The sequence below is a fragment of the Dermacentor variabilis genome, unplaced genomic scaffold, assembly GCF_050947875.1.
Source record: "Dermacentor variabilis isolate Ectoservices unplaced genomic scaffold, ASM5094787v1 scaffold_12, whole genome shotgun sequence".
In the NCBI taxonomy this organism is placed as follows: Eukaryota; Metazoa; Arthropoda; class Arachnida; order Ixodida; family Ixodidae; genus Dermacentor; species Dermacentor variabilis.
In genome coordinates, this window is record NW_027460280.1 from 59,996,671 (window position 1) to 60,014,150 (window position 17,480).

At 49.1% G+C, this 17,480-nt stretch overlaps 1 protein-coding gene and 1 pseudogene across 1 annotated transcript in view; one reads left to right on the top strand and one right to left on the bottom strand.

The window, feature by feature from the left end:
- The window catches only part of LOC142566124 (Kv channel-interacting protein 4-like), a 587,487-nt gene that overhangs the window by 435,899 nt on the left and 134,108 nt on the right, over positions 1–17,480 (bottom strand). The gene's annotated exons all lie outside the window — the stretch shown is intronic.
- Positions 384–17,480, top strand: part of LOC142566204 (uncharacterized) — a 37,531-nt pseudogene continuing 20,434 nt past the window's right edge.

Sequence of the window (17,480 nt, forward strand, 5' to 3'; positions counted from 1 at the left end):
CAGGTTGATTCTCTTGTCTTGTTCTATCTCAGTTCACCACGACTTCACCACAACGTCAAACAGAAAGACCACGAAATTATTTTCCAGTGGCTACCTGGCCATTGCGGCATCAGTGGAAATTATCAAGCTGACAAAGCTGCCCGAAAGTCACATTGCTACATCGGGATGACATCACGCCAGCATACGGCAGCAGTTATCACCTCTGTTCCTCCTCCTCACACTCCCTTTGTAACCATCTCGCACAACGCATATATTTAACACGCATCAAAGCAATAAACGTAGTCTTGGCTCAGCCACCGCTGTGTATAGTGCGTATTCTTCAGTGGCGACGAGGATGGGATGACAATGGGTAGCCCTCTTGGTAGGCCGCAGCCTTCACCACCATGGGAGGATACGCCAGCCCGCGACAGTTTGATGAGACGAGCGACAAGTGGCCACCTTACCAAGTTCGACTAGAGGCCTTCTTTGAAGGCAATGGCGTCACGGATGACAAGAAGAAGCGGGCCCTGTTGGTTGCAGCATTGACGACTCGCACCGTGGATATATTTAGTGGTCGATGCGCGCCAGACAAGGTGAACGAACTTTCTTACGCCCAAGTGGTAGCTAGCTGTGCTGCAGCAGCACTTTTCGCCGCAACTAAACGAGATAGCACAGTCTTACCAGTTCTTTACAGGCGACCAGCTGCCAGGCGAACCTGTCAAATATTTCATAGTTGCCATTCGTCAGATAGCGGACACATGGAGTTTTGGTGCAACATTGGATTGAATGCTGCGAGATCGCATCGTCTGTGGGCTGCAAAGCACAGGAGTGCGACGACAGTTGCTTGCGATGCCGCAGCTGACGAGGAGTGAAGCAGAATAAATCGTGCTGTCAGCGGAAATGGCAGAAGCGAGCGCGCAGCAGATAATGAGCCACGCCGCTGAAGGGAAGGGAACATGCGATAGGAGGACAGTCTTATCGCCTAAAGAACCGGCCACAAATTTTTCGTGCGACCGCTGCGGAACGAAAGGGCACGAATCAGAGGATTGCCGGTTGCGTTCGGCAACATGCTTCAAGTGCCAACAGCAGGGTCATATCTCCCGAGCCTGTTTCCGTAGGGAGACAGATAATTGAAGGGCCACCAGGGGCTGTCGCGTCAGGTACGTGCCCTATCGTCTCGGAAGGTGGGCACAGCATGGCCTTCCTACCGTCCACGCCCGCTATGGGCGCGGACGGTATATTCGTGCTGGAAGCAGCGGACAGCCATGTTGGCATCGCACAATTCACTGCGCGCACTTTGAATTGTGGGGGTGTTCCAATGGACATGCAGGTTGATACACGGTCACCGGTGTCGGTCATCACGTGGCCCACTTATGAGCAAAACAAAACAGTGTGGCCCAAGCTGCGTGGTTCGCCATTGAAACTGACTTGTTTCCTGGGAAGGCTTGCCGTTCGCGTACAGCTCAAACTTTCGTGCGGAAACCGGTCGACGGACAGTCCTCAGTTTCTCCAACCCCAACCTGTGCGGACGCGACTTGATCTAGGCGTTCAACATGTTCGAGGCGCCAGTAATGAACGTGAACACGACAGGTGAGCGGATGCCTTTGGGAGGGATGATGTTAACGTGCACCGTTTGGTAACAGAATTCGCTGACGTGTTCGCGCCAGGCTTGGGTCTCATCAGGGGTCCGCCGGTACACTTTGAGATGCGGGACAACGTGGTACCGAAATTGTGGAAGACACGCGAGGTTCCGTACGCCTTTCGTCGAACGGTAGACTGAACTTAAGCGCCTTTTGGCCGCGGGTATTATTGTCCCTGTGCCTCATTCTAAGTGGGCCGCACCGGTGGTGCTGTCAGTAAAGCGTAACGGCCGCATTCGCCTCTGCGGGGTTTTTTAAACTCACGGCAAACAAAGTTTGTCACACTGAGCAATATCCGTTTCCCCGAGTGGAAGATAACCTGGCAACGTTGAACGGCAGTCAGATTTTCACCACAATAGATTTGCGGCAGGCTTACCATCGGCTACCGTTGGACGAGGAAGCCATGCTACTTACGACAATAAACCCGCATAAGGGACTGTTTAGCTTCACTCGCCTGCCATTTGGAGTGGCTTCCGCGCCGGCAGTGTTCCAACGCCGCATGGAGACCATCTTACAAAGTCTTCATCGTGTTCAGGTCTACTTAGACGCCGTCATCATCGCAGAGAAACACAATGACTGCACCACACTGCACGAAGTATTGCAGCGGTTTAGGGAAAATGGCGTGCACTTTGTTGCGTTTCGCCTGCGACACGTGGTTTTGCCGGCGCGACTGCGGCGGGGCGGCAGACATTTTGGCCCGATCGTCGTCGCCGCAACACTCATCGCCAGGTGTTTCCAGGCGCGACTGCGGCGATGCGACCGCCTAGGGATCATCCTCGCATTCCAGTCATTGTGCCCGAAACAGGCGATGCCAAAGCAGGGATCTCATTCCAGTCATTGGGCCCGAAACAGGCGATGCCAAAGCAGGGATCTCGTTCCAGTCATTGTGCCCGAAACAGGCGATGCCAAAGCAGGGACCATCCTCTCATTACAGTCATTGTGTCCGACCGGCAGCGCCACGACAGGGTGCTACGAGATCGTGCTCGACATGGTGCTACGGCATCGCTACGACAGTGTGCGTCACCATTAGCCCATTGTACATTCACGTGCTCGTCTTTTGAGGGGTTCCTTCTTGCCCTCAACTGCGAGAGTATAAAAACAGCTGCCCCCGGACGCCAAGAGGAGGGCTCCGATTTCTTCTGTTGAGTGAAGTGCTCTCCCGTCTCTCTACTTCGGTCAAACTGACCGCCAACTCTTTGCAATGTTAAAATAAACAAGTTGTTTCGTTGTTACCAGTCGACTCATGCTTTGCCGGGACCTTCGGATGCTTCCAGTTGTACCCCAGGCCGCCAGGCCAACGCTACCCTTGGGGCTTGCGACCCAGGTACAACCACGGGCGTCAGCGCCGAGTTCCCAACAGATCGTACCAGCAGTCCGATCCAAACAACTTAAATGCGGACAAGTGCAAGTTTTGTCGAGCACAGGTGGATATCCTGGGCCATAGAATCCTGGGCCAGCTCAGGGACGTCAACCAAAGTTGCAAAACGTGGATGCCACTCTTCAGATGCAGGTGCCGCGGAATCTCGCAGAGTCAAGGTCGTATCTGGGCATGGTAACACAAGTTTCTTCTCAAAGCAACTACGGCCATGGCGCCACTGTATAAACTGCTCGGCAAGGAAGCTAAGCGGGAGTCGAGTCCCAGTCACCAACGGGCGTTCAGCAAGGTGAAGGCGCTCCTCAAGTCCGCTGATTTCCTGGCGCATTTTGACCCTTGCAAGGCTCTTGTCCTGGAATGCGATGCCTCCCCGGATAGGATCGGTGCAGTGCTTTCTCACGATGTCGGGGACGGGGTGCGTCGGCCAATAGGCTTTCGTTCTCGGGTACCGACGGAAGCCGAGCGAAATTATTCACAGCTGGAGCGCGAAGCTCTGGCTATAGTTTTTGTGGCCTCGAAATTCCGACAATACCTACTCGGTAAGCCATTCACACTGTTGACTGACCATAAGCCGCCTGTGGGACTTTTTCATCCGGATAGGGCTGTACCAGTGATGGCCGCTGCCCGAACCCGGCGATAGGCCCTGCTGCTGAGTGCATATATATGACTACGTCATCAAACACCAGCCGGGAAAGGACAATGTTCCAGCAGATGCCCTCAGCCGACTACCGACGTCCACAACGTCTCAGCCAGAGTCCCTGGAAGAAACCGGGGATGGTGAGTATGGGGTCTTGCTCACGGAAAACCTGAATGACGGTGTATAGTCCGCGAAAGAACTGACCGCTCTCACCTCGCACGATGAGGACTTAGCAAAGGTGCAAAAATGGGTCCGGGAAGGATGGCCAAGAAATTTGGGGCCCAAGGACCTGTATTTCCGACCATACTTCAACCGGAAGGCTGAGATAACGTGGAGTCATGGGCTTCTATACTGGGGCCATCGCGTAATCGTGCCTAACAGTGCAATAGCGGGAACCTTACGCCTGCTGCATGATACCCATCAAGGTATTTGCTCAATGAAGCGGCTCCAGGATCGATAACGAGATCGAGAACATGGTCAAGTCAGGCACAAGGAGCGCCTATGCCCCCCAAGAAATTCCCGGTCGCATGGCCATAAACGCGCGAGTGTTGTTCCAGGCTGCATATTGACTTTGCGGGACCGATCGATGGATACATGCTACCGATCGTTGTGGATTCACATAGTAAATGGATCGAAGCAATACCCCTGAAAAGCACCACAACCCACGCCACCATAGAAGCCCTGCGCACCTTGTTCGGCACGTTCGGATTGCCCCGGACGCTTGTATCTGATAATGGCCCGCTATTTACAAGTGCTGAATTTCGGGAGTTAATGCAGCTAAATAACATAACACATGTCCGGACAGCACCGTATCATCCGCAGTCCAACGGTCTCGCGGAACGCGCCATGCGAACTGTTCGAGTTTTTGAAGAATGTCCATGGGTGTTATGGGCTACGAGCTCCGTTCCAGGCTGGACAACGCAGTGGCACCACAGGGGCCTCTCGCCCCACAGTCTCCAGCTGACCGCCCCGTTCCTGTCTGGGTAAAGAACATCGGGCGAGGCGAGCCATGGATCCCAGCACAAAACACGTCATCGGACGGCACTCGCATCGTGGACGCCGATGGTCCAAGAGGGGGTGAACATTCGTCGACACAGCGACCAGATAAAGCCACGAGTGCGAGAGCATGACCTGGACAATGGAGCCTGTGGGCCTGAACGCCAAGAAGGAACGTCGAACACTTATTGTGCCACTGTCGTCGATTTCAGTCGAAAGGACAAACATTATTTATCGCATTGCGACGACTGCACGATCGGTTGTTGTCTGTGCAGGCGCTACTTGAGGACGGTCCCCATCGCTCGTCGGCGCAGAAAGCTGTGAAGGCATGTTTGTCTTTCTGGAGGGCTGCTGACCTGTGTGAGCGCCTCTGACTTGCTTAGGCCCTCCGCGTACATACGCGATCTCGCCGCGTCTTTCCTCCTCCCTCTCTCTAGCTCATCTTTCTATTCTCTTTACCTTCCCCCATAGTTGGGTAGCCAACCAGACGAATTTCTGGTTAACATCCCTGTCTTCTGTCTTTAGTTCCTCACGCCGTACACGTGTGTTTAAATGTAGGGTAATCATTCATCTCTTCGTCGACATTACCAGAGGAAGGGATGAAGAAAAGAGACGATGTAAAAGCAGACGTAATTACAGGCGCGACATCGTTCGTCTTTTGCTTTGTAGCTGCATTGCCTAATTGTCGCTTTTATTTTGCTTTATCCTACGGTCTCCCACAGAGATTGATTGCTTTTAATTAGACCATTACTCATTATTAGAAATGCTTTGGGAAGCCTATTCTTTTCTAATACTGAGAAAATAAATTATCTGGCTTCTTCGTTTTTTTACGCGCCCAAAAAGCAAACCCTTCTTCCAAGCCTGCCCACAAATCTTGAAACGTGGCCAATGTCATTAATTAACGTCATGGCGCCTTCCTGAATACTTTCACCCGAGGTATAAACACGCTTTATTTTATTTTTATTTTTAATTATGCTTCTTGTTCGTTGTCCTTGTTTACTGATGGCTATGAAGATGCTTGCGAGAACATCATGGAATGAGCCAAGGAATGCTTGACGCACTTAACGAAAAAAACGCCCAGACTCAATGATACGAGCGACCTCGCATATGTGATGTTCAATTTTACATTTTGCGCTGTGGAGAGAATCATACATTCGCGCATTGAATTGCACTCCTCAGGTTCTTGCCTCGAGGGGCACGAGAAGCGCAAAATAATATTTCCGAATATAAAATAGGCGCTCTGCCCAGTCGTCTGGAGTATATTTTTGGACCAACTGGCGATTTTTGTTGACACGCAGTGCTGAATATTGCGTTCTGAGTTAACGGAAAAAACACTAAAGAAACAGACGAAGGCCGTCCATCCACAAAAATAAACTATGGCCGGACACATGAGGCCGTAAACATAGTAACGGCCTGAAAAGCACGAGCAAGAGGTCTTAGTTGTTGGGAAAACAAAAAAATGTTTCTAACGGGTGTCGTTTTTTTTTTAGTTGAAGATTTCATGTTTTCGAAAATAACCTCCCATTATACTGCCTTTCTGCGGATGTTGGCCTCGATATACAATCACAAGATACAAGGCACATAAATACATTTGCATTTATAGATTTGCATTCGTTGTCTAATACGTGTGTAGTGCTCATAGTTTATGCACCTTGTGCGATAAAGCCGGGTTTTGCCTGTTGTGCTTTTGCGCGCATGTCAGGTCACCCGTGTTTATCTAGGACAGCATCGCGCCCTTGTGGCCGTTTTCGGAACTGAGTAAACGCGCATATGTCGGGACCCGGCATAGAATAGGGGCAACTTGTCCTCGCGATTTGTCTCTGTATGTTCGAGCGCGTTCAGGAATATATGAGGAGGACTTCATTTACTCTCTTGATTTCCCGAACCTGCGACGTTTCCACTTTTAATGCTTCTTATTGTCATTATCACTATTACGTAAAAAGAAATAGCTATTGCCATTACAGGGTGACTGAATGTGCTTCTTTCCTTTTAATTTCAATAAGAAATGGTACCCTGAAAATATAGGGACTTCGTCGGAAATGTTTCCGGTTTTTGAGAAGCCGATATGAAAAAAGAGCATACGGCGCTAGGTCGCTTTGCTTTGGAGCGAAGCCGGAAACCCAAATTTAGCCACGAGATTTCAATATGCGTACTTCCGGACCTCACTGCGAGAGGACGTCAACACGATGCGCAGACCCAGTATAATTCTCGAGAAGGTCGCAGAGTCATTCGGAACCCTGGAAGCTATCGAAGTGATCTCTGTGGAATGTAAGAATCCAGAAGCGTCCGCGTTCCGCTGTCATCAAGACTTGAACAGGTACCTGCACGGCCTGCGAATCGGTGTAACGAAATGTCCGGTGCTTGACTGCATTGAACAAGAAACAAAAGTGAAAAAAAAACTGAAAGAGGCAAAAAAAATGAATGTAAGAAGAGAAGGAAGAATGGATAACAACGAAAATAAGGAGCAAGGGAGCCAGACTCGTGATCGTATGTTGACACAGCTGTATTGCTTTCTCATCCGCACTCTTCCCTGAGTGATCGAATTTGTACTCCATGGTCACAAACTTGCGCGGTGTAACTCACTGGCCCACATGACTGCTACCGAGACAAAAAAAAAAGGAAAGGTACATTCAATGCAACCTCACAGAGGCCGCTTGCTGAATTTACGTGATACCCTACGCTTCGTTTCATTTATAGCATGGCAATCCAACGGAATTGTGCAGCCACATCTGGCACTGCCTAAATTTGCGACATAAAAAGGATAGAATGCGTCATTTAGAACGAAATAAAGTTATTGAAGCCTTACCTGATTCCACGTGTAACATTAACCTCACACGCTGTGATCGCAAAAGATACGTATATGGTGTTATTACAGAGAGGGCACCTAATTACTTCCTATTGATTTCTTTTTGCCTGTTGTATTGTTTTCTTTAAAATTTCTGTCGAAGCTTCGGGACCTGTTTCGGCAGTTTAGGCACACTTATGACAGGTGCGTTCAACTGGTCAGATCTGCAGGCGCATACGATATTCATTCGCCGGTGAAAATTGCGTATCTTCTCAGGCATGAGTTGCGTGCCTCTTCAGAACAAGCGCCGAAGTGTGCCAATCGTACAGCAGCCGACTGCGAGTGGCGGTAATCCGGTTTGAGTAACGAGGAATGTCATGCTGCCGTAACAAAGCGGTGCGGCCACGCAAGGAAGACCCACTGGGCGCCGCGAGGAACGCCAGGCCCTCTCACAATACATTATTTGGACATTAAACAGTACGCCCAAGAATGATGGATTATAAAGGCTATGTAATGTCTATAGACATCAACCTGCGGACTTGTTGTCTTATACATCTGTCCTCGCCATTAGATTTTTCTGTAGCGTTTCAGACAGTCTCTAGGCTCTACGTCCCCTGATAAATGGCGCTCAAACGGAGCTACTGCTGGCGGCACTTGCAAGGCTAAGTCCGCCTTTATAGATAGCAGCTCTCCTTCTCCCTCGTAGTCGCCTTGCACCGTTTGACGGCTATCACCTGTGGACTTCGTGCGAACATCCTACCCAGAAGACTGCGGACAACGATAGAGCAGAAGAACTAGCTTTGTTAACGACTGTTGTCTATAGACAATCAGCATGATTTTTACTGACAAAAAAAAAGAAGAAATCTCCAAGTAGGCAACGCAGTTGACCTAAAGTCTACGACACTCTATGTAAAATGTCTCAACTGACTTTTGCAAATGCTCTACAGGAGTTGCTTTTGTACGTTCTCGTGTCTGCCGGCCACCTGAGCCTGCTTTGCGACAACAAATACAGGATCGCAGATTGTTTTCCTCACAATATATCGCAGGAGGAAATGTTGCTTCCGTTAGCCTAGAACAAATAACGGGAAGTTTCGCCCGAAGCGCGAAGCATTGGAGCTGGCAGCAAGGTTTAGTGTGACGAGCTGAAGCTTCTCGGAACGGTGTTATGGTGGCACGTCGCAGTACGCGAGGTAACCGCTGCTCCGCAGCAGAAACAGCACCCAAGCAGTTGTCAGACTATTCGCGATGACTTTGCAGGCGTCCCACCTCGATGGCGCACGAGACAAAACCAAAGGAAAGCCGTCTGCGTTTCTAGCTTGAAGTGCACTGTCCATTCCTCTGCGAATGCTGCAGGCACCACGGTGTGGTATGCATACCACTGGGCCGCTATCTTGTACACGTTCGAAAAGCCGACGTTCGATTTCGCCTCACGCGATTGGACTAGATTGGCCTAGGCCGCGATATCGGCGCAGCCTGGACCATCGCTCGAGGCGAAACCGAACGTCGGCTTTTCGAACGTGTACAAGATAGCGGCCCTGCTCACCAGGAACACCAGTGTCGGTGCGCACCAAGGCGGGGCAAAGATACTTTGCAACTGTGTCATGATACAGGTAGGTACAACACGCTGAGCCGGTAAGTATTTAAGATATAGATGCAAGATACTAGCAAAATAATTGTGTCCGATACGATATACTTTTGTATCTTAAGATACCACGATATGTTTGTCCATTCTTGAATATAGCTCCATTTTTAGGGGCCGCTGCAAACTTGCAGCTGTTGCCTTGCAAAATATTCGTCTCCCGCCCGCACGCTTCGTTCCTTTCAAGTAAGTACTCCAGTAAGACGTACGAATTTCTTTCCCTACATTCTAACCAAGTATTGTATCGCTGTTCCACAACAGTTTATGGGGTCTGCTGAACTTGCGTCAGATAAACGCAGCATGCATACGCTGGCCGTCAGCAGATTTTCCCTGCCGTCTTTAAGCACTCCACACGATGCACTGTTTGGTAGGCCAATCAAAAAGCGAATCAGGGTGTTATTTTGCTACGTGTTCGTTTGCACATGTTCGTAATTGTCTTACACTAAACTTCAATGCGTAATTTGCATATTACGCACTATATAGGTTGCGCGCATTCTACAGACGTAACAACGTTTTCAAGCGAAGCTTGTATTTCCTCACCTGTGTAGGCGTTGATGTTGGTGTTTCTGTACAAAAAAACCTAAGCCACGCGAAAATTAAAAAAAAAATGCTTGTCGGGCTGCGGATCCGAACCACCACGCTAACCGATTCAGCCACTGCCGGTTCATCGTACGTGACCTTTAATATGGGATTTTATATGCATGAAGAAGTAGACGCAGTGCAAGGCACCAGCCATTCACAGGCGTCTCCTCCCTCCGGAGGAGGCAAAGGATGTGATCGCGTGTTCGCTCGCCTCGCGCCCGCCATTTTACGCCACTTTAGGCCCGTCAGTCAGATGGAGAGGCCGCGTTTGGTCCGTTCTGCCAAAGAGCACTCTGTGTTGAAGGAACGGCAGCGGAAGCTGGCGGCGCGTCGTGCGTTCGGCCGAAGAACAGGCGGCGTTTGATGAAAGCCGCTGGGAATGCGCTCTAGAAAGATCTCATCGTCGACGTGCCGACCTTGCTGTGAGGGGGTGCGCAGCCGAGGCGTTAAGACAAGGAAAAGCCGCGGATCTCGAGCTTCGCTTGCCCCCCTCTTCGCAGTAGTGGAAGAGCGGTCATTTTTTATAAACATTACATCGCGCAATAAATGTCAGCAAACAATAGCATACGTAGCGCAGGGTATTCAGGTACTTAAAGATGTAGAAATGCCAGAAAGTTTAAAGATCAAACTTGGCGGCACACAACCCCAGCCTGTTTCAAATGAGATGATCACCATTATTTGCCACCATCATGACAATGGCATGATGACTTTGCTTCACTGTTCAAAGCGCGTGTCATTTTAAGTGACTGTTTAGGTTTGAGGTGGTACAGTACGCACCGCTAAAGATTTGACTTTGTATGCCTCAGACGAAGAAACAGTACATTATGTATGAGCAGATAACGTTACGCTTAGGAATTAAAGCATGCTGACATTCATTAGCCGCACAGAGAACTTCGGTAGAAACTTCCAGCAAGTATGCTCGCAAATGGGGCTGGAGATTTTGGCGGGATTTTGGCGACACACACACACACGCACACACACACGCGCACACACAAGCGCACACACACGCGCACACACACACACGCACACACACACATGGTTTATGGAGAGGCAAATAGCGGAGAAAATATTCAGTGCGATTTCTTATCATTTCAGAGTATATGCACCCATAAAGAGGAAACGAAGGAGGCAGTTAACCTGTCAAAAGCCGTAGGTTTTTAAGATAACTGAACATACGTTAATGAACCTGCGTTTGAATTGTAAAAAGATGGATGTAATCGCAGAGTTCAGCGAAAGTAGTCTCCGCGCTCTCTTGTATTCGCCTTCTCACGCTTTTCGGGAATTTTGCTGGCTGGCATGCTGTTCTGTCTCACGTTATCCGCATCATTCCTATATCGGTAAACTGCTGACCAAATTTAGTGCAGCTGCCGAAGAATAATCTGGCAACTAGAGTCTTCTAGATCAACTGACTTCAAATCAGACTTGTATGTAACGAGTTAGTTCTAATTAATTACTTGTCATCAATTACATTTTTGTATTTTTGTAAATTTATCGATTATATTTTACTCGGTAACGCTCACCGCAATTCAATTACCTTCTTTTTCAGCGAATAATTACATGTAACCGATTACTTTATTGACGGACAAACTGTAACAGCTGATACTGATTTGAGCAACTGAACTTGGAGGGAACTACAGCAGAACGAACACGGCCGTGTCACGCAGCATCCTCGCAGATGCTCGCGTTTAGACAAGCAAACGCTGACGCTCAACATTTGTTTCATAACCTTGACGCTTGGTGGCCGACGAATGAAAGCGACGGCTCGACAGCGATGGCCGCTGATTATTTTTTAGCTTTTAATTGGACATATAGCGAGAGCGCCTCCTCCGAGCCTCAGCAACAATGAAGCGTTGCGCTTCATAGAGAACACAGGGGCGAACGTCGCGGCATTGTGTGGCCCCACTTTTGCGCGCAAGGTGTGTGTATACGTTGCACCACCTCCTTTCCCTCCAGCGGACACATCAAGAGAGTTTCGAGTCTCGCTGCCGATGCCTTCACAAGAAAACAGGGGAAGATAACGAACGAAATTTTTGAAAAAAAAAAAACAATTGAAAGTGAGGAGAAAGAACTTGTGAATGGCTGCAGAGGGCGCACTGAAATAACCAGGCCAACTGGTTATGTCTACTGCATTTGTGAATAAAACTTTGGAAGAAAAAGAAACGTGAAAGTAGTCAGTGGCTTGTTCAGCACTCGTAGAGTGTAATCAATGTACTCCAAATGTGAAGCGATGCGCATTGCGGTTCCATGCAGATGAGCTTCTGCACTGTGCAAAATACATGTATAAGGCTGTTATCTGGTATAGAGGAATGCATTTCACGACATGTGTTCGCAAGTAATTTCTCGAAAATGGCTCTATGCACAAAGTTTTTAGCGATATGGTATGCTAAAAACACTGGCTTGACGTTCATTCTGCAGTTAGCAACTATAGTTAACAAAGTTGTTGTAGTGAACTTTTATTATTTGTTAACGCTATTGCCATCCAGCGTGCAAGTGTCGTCTCTTGGAACAAAACTTTAACTGCCGTCTCTTGCTTGCGTCAGCGACTCGGTGCCTTGGTGGACTTTGCTGTAAGTGTACCCTGCAGGTTAAAATACACGACACTTGGTGGTATTCAAAATACATACAAGAGGTGGTACTCAAGATACATGTATCTCTTCCATACTGCGCAGCCCTGCGTGCTGGCCGAGCCGTGCGTCTACTTGGCTTCGTCCTTCTTGCAGCCCCCTTTCGCGTTTCTGAACATCTTCGAGCACTCCACGCGCGAGCCGCGCATGCGCGTCGACGCCGTGACAGCACGACGACGGTGCGAGCGCACCACTAGTGCCTCTCGTGCACGTATCCTCTCGCGTCGAGCATCCGTGATAGCTTTCTTATACCCGCACAAAAACAAGGGCAGATGCCGGTCTTAACCGCAAACCGAGCTTCCCTTTGCATGTAGCTGGCTCTACTTTCGCACGCCCTTATTGATAGGAACCGTGGGAAGCCTCGGCTAAACCGCGCGGCAGACTTTCCGATGCAAACTTTTGCCATAATCAGGATCCCCTGCCGCAGACGGTGCTTCACTGTCGCGCTCCATTTACGGCTAGCCCGGTCATTAAAGCGCGCCCTGTGCCCGGCCGTGAAGGACGGGCACGTCGCCTCGTCACGGTCGGCGGAAGCAGGACGCGAACGTGGTGCGAGCTCGTCGGCGATAAATAAGGCGCTTGCGACGCTGGAAAGCTACGGTGAACAATGGTGACGTCCTCGATTCTGTGCGCGTACCCGCGAAAACTTCTCATTCTAACGCACTGGCTGACTTTCTATAATCTGCTTGCCTTGAAGAAACTTTTCTCGCTCGTGGTAAGTGCGACTGGAAAAAGTAGAAAAACTATTTGTGCGGGTTTTCGTGCATCTTTTGCCTCTAGATAGTGAGACGCTGGCCAGGTTAGGTTACATGGGCTCAGGTTGATAAATCAATGGCCTTAGATCAAAAAACAAATAAGTAATTTTCATATCTTCAAAGTTGAGACGACGTAGTAAAAGTGAAAGTGTCCTGCGTCTATTATTTATAGTTCAGGCGCCACATTCGCAAACCTTCCGCAAGTGATCTTTTCCATTGGCGGGCGTCCTTGGTTAAAAGTATGTACGAGTCGTAGTCATGTGCTGTCATAGTTCCTTGAAGTTCACTTGCTGCGTGGTGTATATACGTAAGATCCAGCACTGTAATATCAAACAATAAATTCTACATACGTGGAATAAGTTTTCAAAGTGTTATGATGACTCTGCTCCAAATTGCCATGTCCCTTGTGTGGAAGTTATTCTAAAAAAAACTAAAGCCTAAGATCTTAAGCCGGCATGGCACTGTGAAGAACAACGCGACGGCCAGCCTCGAGCTTGCCATTGAAAGATGAACGGCAGCTGTTTTACATTAATAGTGCCTCGCCACTTGTATTTGGACCGATCTTCCGAACCCGATTCGTTCGCGTACTTCATTCACTTCGGGCGGAACACCCAAAGCGTTTTGTCGGTAATTGCTGTTTGCCGTTGGGCTCGCTAATAATATGTCCAGCATCCTAATTGGGTAAAACTTGCTTTTACAAAAATATTCTAGCGTAACAGCACTTTTGTGAACATAGGCTTTCGGTTTTTAGTGAGGTTATTCTCGAAGCGGTAACAAGATTTAGCTGTTCAGAAACTATAACTATATAACCTTAATTCCTTTTTTACAAGAAGGGACCAAAAGAGAACCTCTGGAAATAACTGATTAAATTAGAAGCACTGAAACCCTTTCGCTGATCTTGGTCCCTGAACGCAAAACGAAGAAAAGTTTTGAAAAGTATAAAAGGAACCGACAATCGAGGAAAAAGAAAACATGAATAGTTCCGTGTTTCCTTTTTCTTTATCTTTCCACTGAGTGCTGCCGCTTGTCGTATTCCTCGGGAGTTATTAAATGGCTATCCTGTTTTCTCTTTGTCTCCGCCTCGTTCTCCGAAACAAACAGGCGGGCTCTAATCGGATCGAAATCCCTAATCCGCTATCGGGATAGAGGCCTGCTTCGTCGCAAAATCCCCAGGCACGGACGCCCCAGGAAGCGGAGCAGGAAGACTGGAGCAAGCACAACCAGAATTGTGTTACCGGAACAGGATTCTTCGATGCACCAAGGCCAGCGACTATTTCATGTATTATTATTATTATTATTATTATTATTATTATTATTATTATTATTATTATTATTATTATTATTATTATTATTATTATTATTATTATTATTATTATTAATGTTGTTGTTTGAACAGGACGGTGCTTTCATCCACGGGAGATTGAAACCCACAGGTTGAATTCACAAAGCTTCTCAGCCCGTATTCACAAAAAATGCTCTCACGCTAGAATTGTTCGCAAAAGCAAATGCCAACCGATGCAGACGTTCGACGTATAATTAGAGAAGGCGACGAGCCAATGTTAAAGAGCACTTGCAAACAAAATTATTTTTGAATGAGCCGTTTGTAACTGACCAGCCATTTTCGCTAATCATATCTCCAGCGTAACGACATCACGATCGGCAAGCGCCTGTTCTTACGATCAGTTCTAGCGTTAAAGCTTTCTCGTGAATGCAAGTCAGGTGCGGCATTCACAAAGCTTTTCTTTCGAAAGTGCACTTTGCCACGGGCCGGCCGCCTTCATGTCCAGCATAATGATTGACGGAATTTGCTCTTACGAACAATTTTAGCGTAAGAGCTTTCTGTGAATACACGCCAAGATAGTCACTCACAATTTCTTCGACGAGCGCAAACACATACGAGGAGGAGAAGTGCGCGAACAGTCGCCACAAGCACGTGGTATGCCCTCCCTCAGCGCTAATCTCCACTTTTCGATACTGTTAATGTTGGACACGCACGCGCTATGGTCATTTGCATCGGCGGGAGTAGGTCTGCGCGTCAAGCACGCCATGTGCTGTTCCAACGAGCGAGGCAGGCAACGAACAGCAAGCACGCGCAAAAAGTGACGGGCTAAAAGATCGCGCCTATATCGACTGAGTCCGGAATCAGAGACGAAGGAAGCGACGGGGCAAAAACTAATCTCGACGCTGTTGATGCTCGACAAAAGCCCCTTCCTGTCGCGTGCATTAATCCGCTCTCACTCTCGCTCCCCGGAGGACGGGCCGCCGTGGGCACGCTCCTCATCGCAAAAGGCATTGCCGCACGCCGAGGCGAATGCACTCCGGTGTAGTGCACGCCGCGGGTCGATAACCGAGGGCCGAGCGGCGCGCCGCCGGCTTCTCCGACGACGGCCAAGCTTCTCCTCGGTACACCGCGCGGGCGCATTCTTGAGTCGCTTTCGCCCCCCCCCCCCAACCTCCTTCCCCGCTCCCGTGCGCCTCGCGAGAGGTGGTACTCTTTCTTTCGAGAAGCGGCACTCTTTCAAAACGCAACGCGAACAAACGGCCGAAGCGTGTACTCGTGTCCAGCTGCTCTCGCCTGCGCGCATACTTCCGTGCACTGTACCTGCGCCACCGTTGCGCGCATCACGCGCTGACCTGGAAGAATGTAGATTACCCTTCACTCTGACGCGGAGAAACAAGTTCGCGGCGTACTTCGCTCGGCCACGGCTCTCGACGCTTAGTTATGGACCTCCTTAGTTCTGGTCGACGGGCACCACAGGTGAAATACGCGGGACTGCCATAGGCGGAGAATTCGCAGCACTGCAGCACGACGGCGAATACTTAATGACCTCTCGCACTGCGAAGCAAGTGCATAGGGCTCATTATCCGCGTGCGAGCTCGCGCGTGAGCCCACGTTTCTTCGATGGCGCAGTGAAAAAAAAAAGAAAAACTGCGTATCACGGCTCCTAGAGTAGCGCCTGATCGTTTGATAAATAAAGTTGATTACTACTACTATCATGAAACATAGCTTACCTAGCCTTCATACAACAAATATCCAAGTCCCTTTTGCTTTTGACAACCACAGGCGGCATAACATGCTCGCCCGCCTAAGTAACTCCAATGCACATACTAAACGTTTTCGACAGATTGCCTCGTTTCACACCTGCTTGCCTCCCTTCATTCAGATGCACGATGAAAGTTCCCGCTGTGTGACGTATAGATTTTTGAATCGTTGGTTCTGTTATGACAAAAAATAAACAAATTTGGGCACAGATATATCCCGATATTTTTCTTTCATATTATTCTTTCGTCAATAGGCAAGAGAAAAGACCGAACCCGGTATTCGCACATTTCTGACCGGAGCATTGACGTCAAAGCACGCTTCATTTGCCCGGTCCATCGGGGTACAGATTTCAACAGAGCGCGCTTCGTTTACGCGACGCTGCTCAGAAGCAGTTTAGGCGGCAGCAGCCACTTGCGCACACAGACGCTAACTCGAAAAAAAAAAATGCAACAAACTTTATGAATCCACTTCACCGGAGACTTTTACGGCTGTCCTGTCTAGTTTGCTGTAAATATTATCGAGGAAAAGTTAAAGTACGTAGAGCTATGGAGAGTGAAACTTGGTTGGGTTGCGCACTCATTGCCAAGGGCATGAAACTGCCGAGCCTGTGGAGGAACAAAATCAAGGCACGTGCGGATTTTGCTGGCACTAAGCGCCACTGACCTTGCCCCCTTCCGCCCCCCACCCCCCAAGGAAGGAAGAAAGGAAAAAGTGGAGAAGGAAAGGTAGGGAGGTTAACCAGTTTAGCTTAACCGGTTTGCTGCCCTACACATGGGAGAGGGATGGGGGAGATTAAAGATGGGGAAGGGGGAGAGGGAGAGAGAGCACATAGCACAGCACACACACATCGTCCGTTGGAGTCCATCAATCTAGCTTGGTACGTGACATCACTCTCACAGCCGCTTGTCCAATCCCCTGCGCTTGTAGAGTAGTCAAACGATAATGAAACTAAACATGTGAAAAACTCTGCGGATCCAAAGAGAACGGCCAGAACATTTATTTTCGTTCATTAAAAGCTCGCAATGGGTAGTTCGAACACATCTCCAATGAAAGCACTGCGAAAGGCCGACCATATAGTCGCACGAAAATAGGGCCAGATTTATCAGGCCGTAAGCAGCGCCGATGCATTTCACAAATCACAGCTGTCAAGGCGAAAACGCCGGTTCCTCGCGAGGAAATGTGTGGCATTCCTGCACTCAATAACGCACTCGCACTGCACCGCGCGCTTGCCGCCCACTCTGTCGAGGATTTCGCAGCCGTGACAATTTGAGTAAACAGAAAGAGCAGCACGGGTACATTAGAGAGAGAGAGAGAGAGAGAGAGAGATTGAAAGGAAAAGGCGACCGATGGGCTGAAGGCATCCGGGGGGAGGGGGGGGGGCACGTATCGCTGTTTCCAGCAGTGCTCGATTAGGCAGCGCTTAAT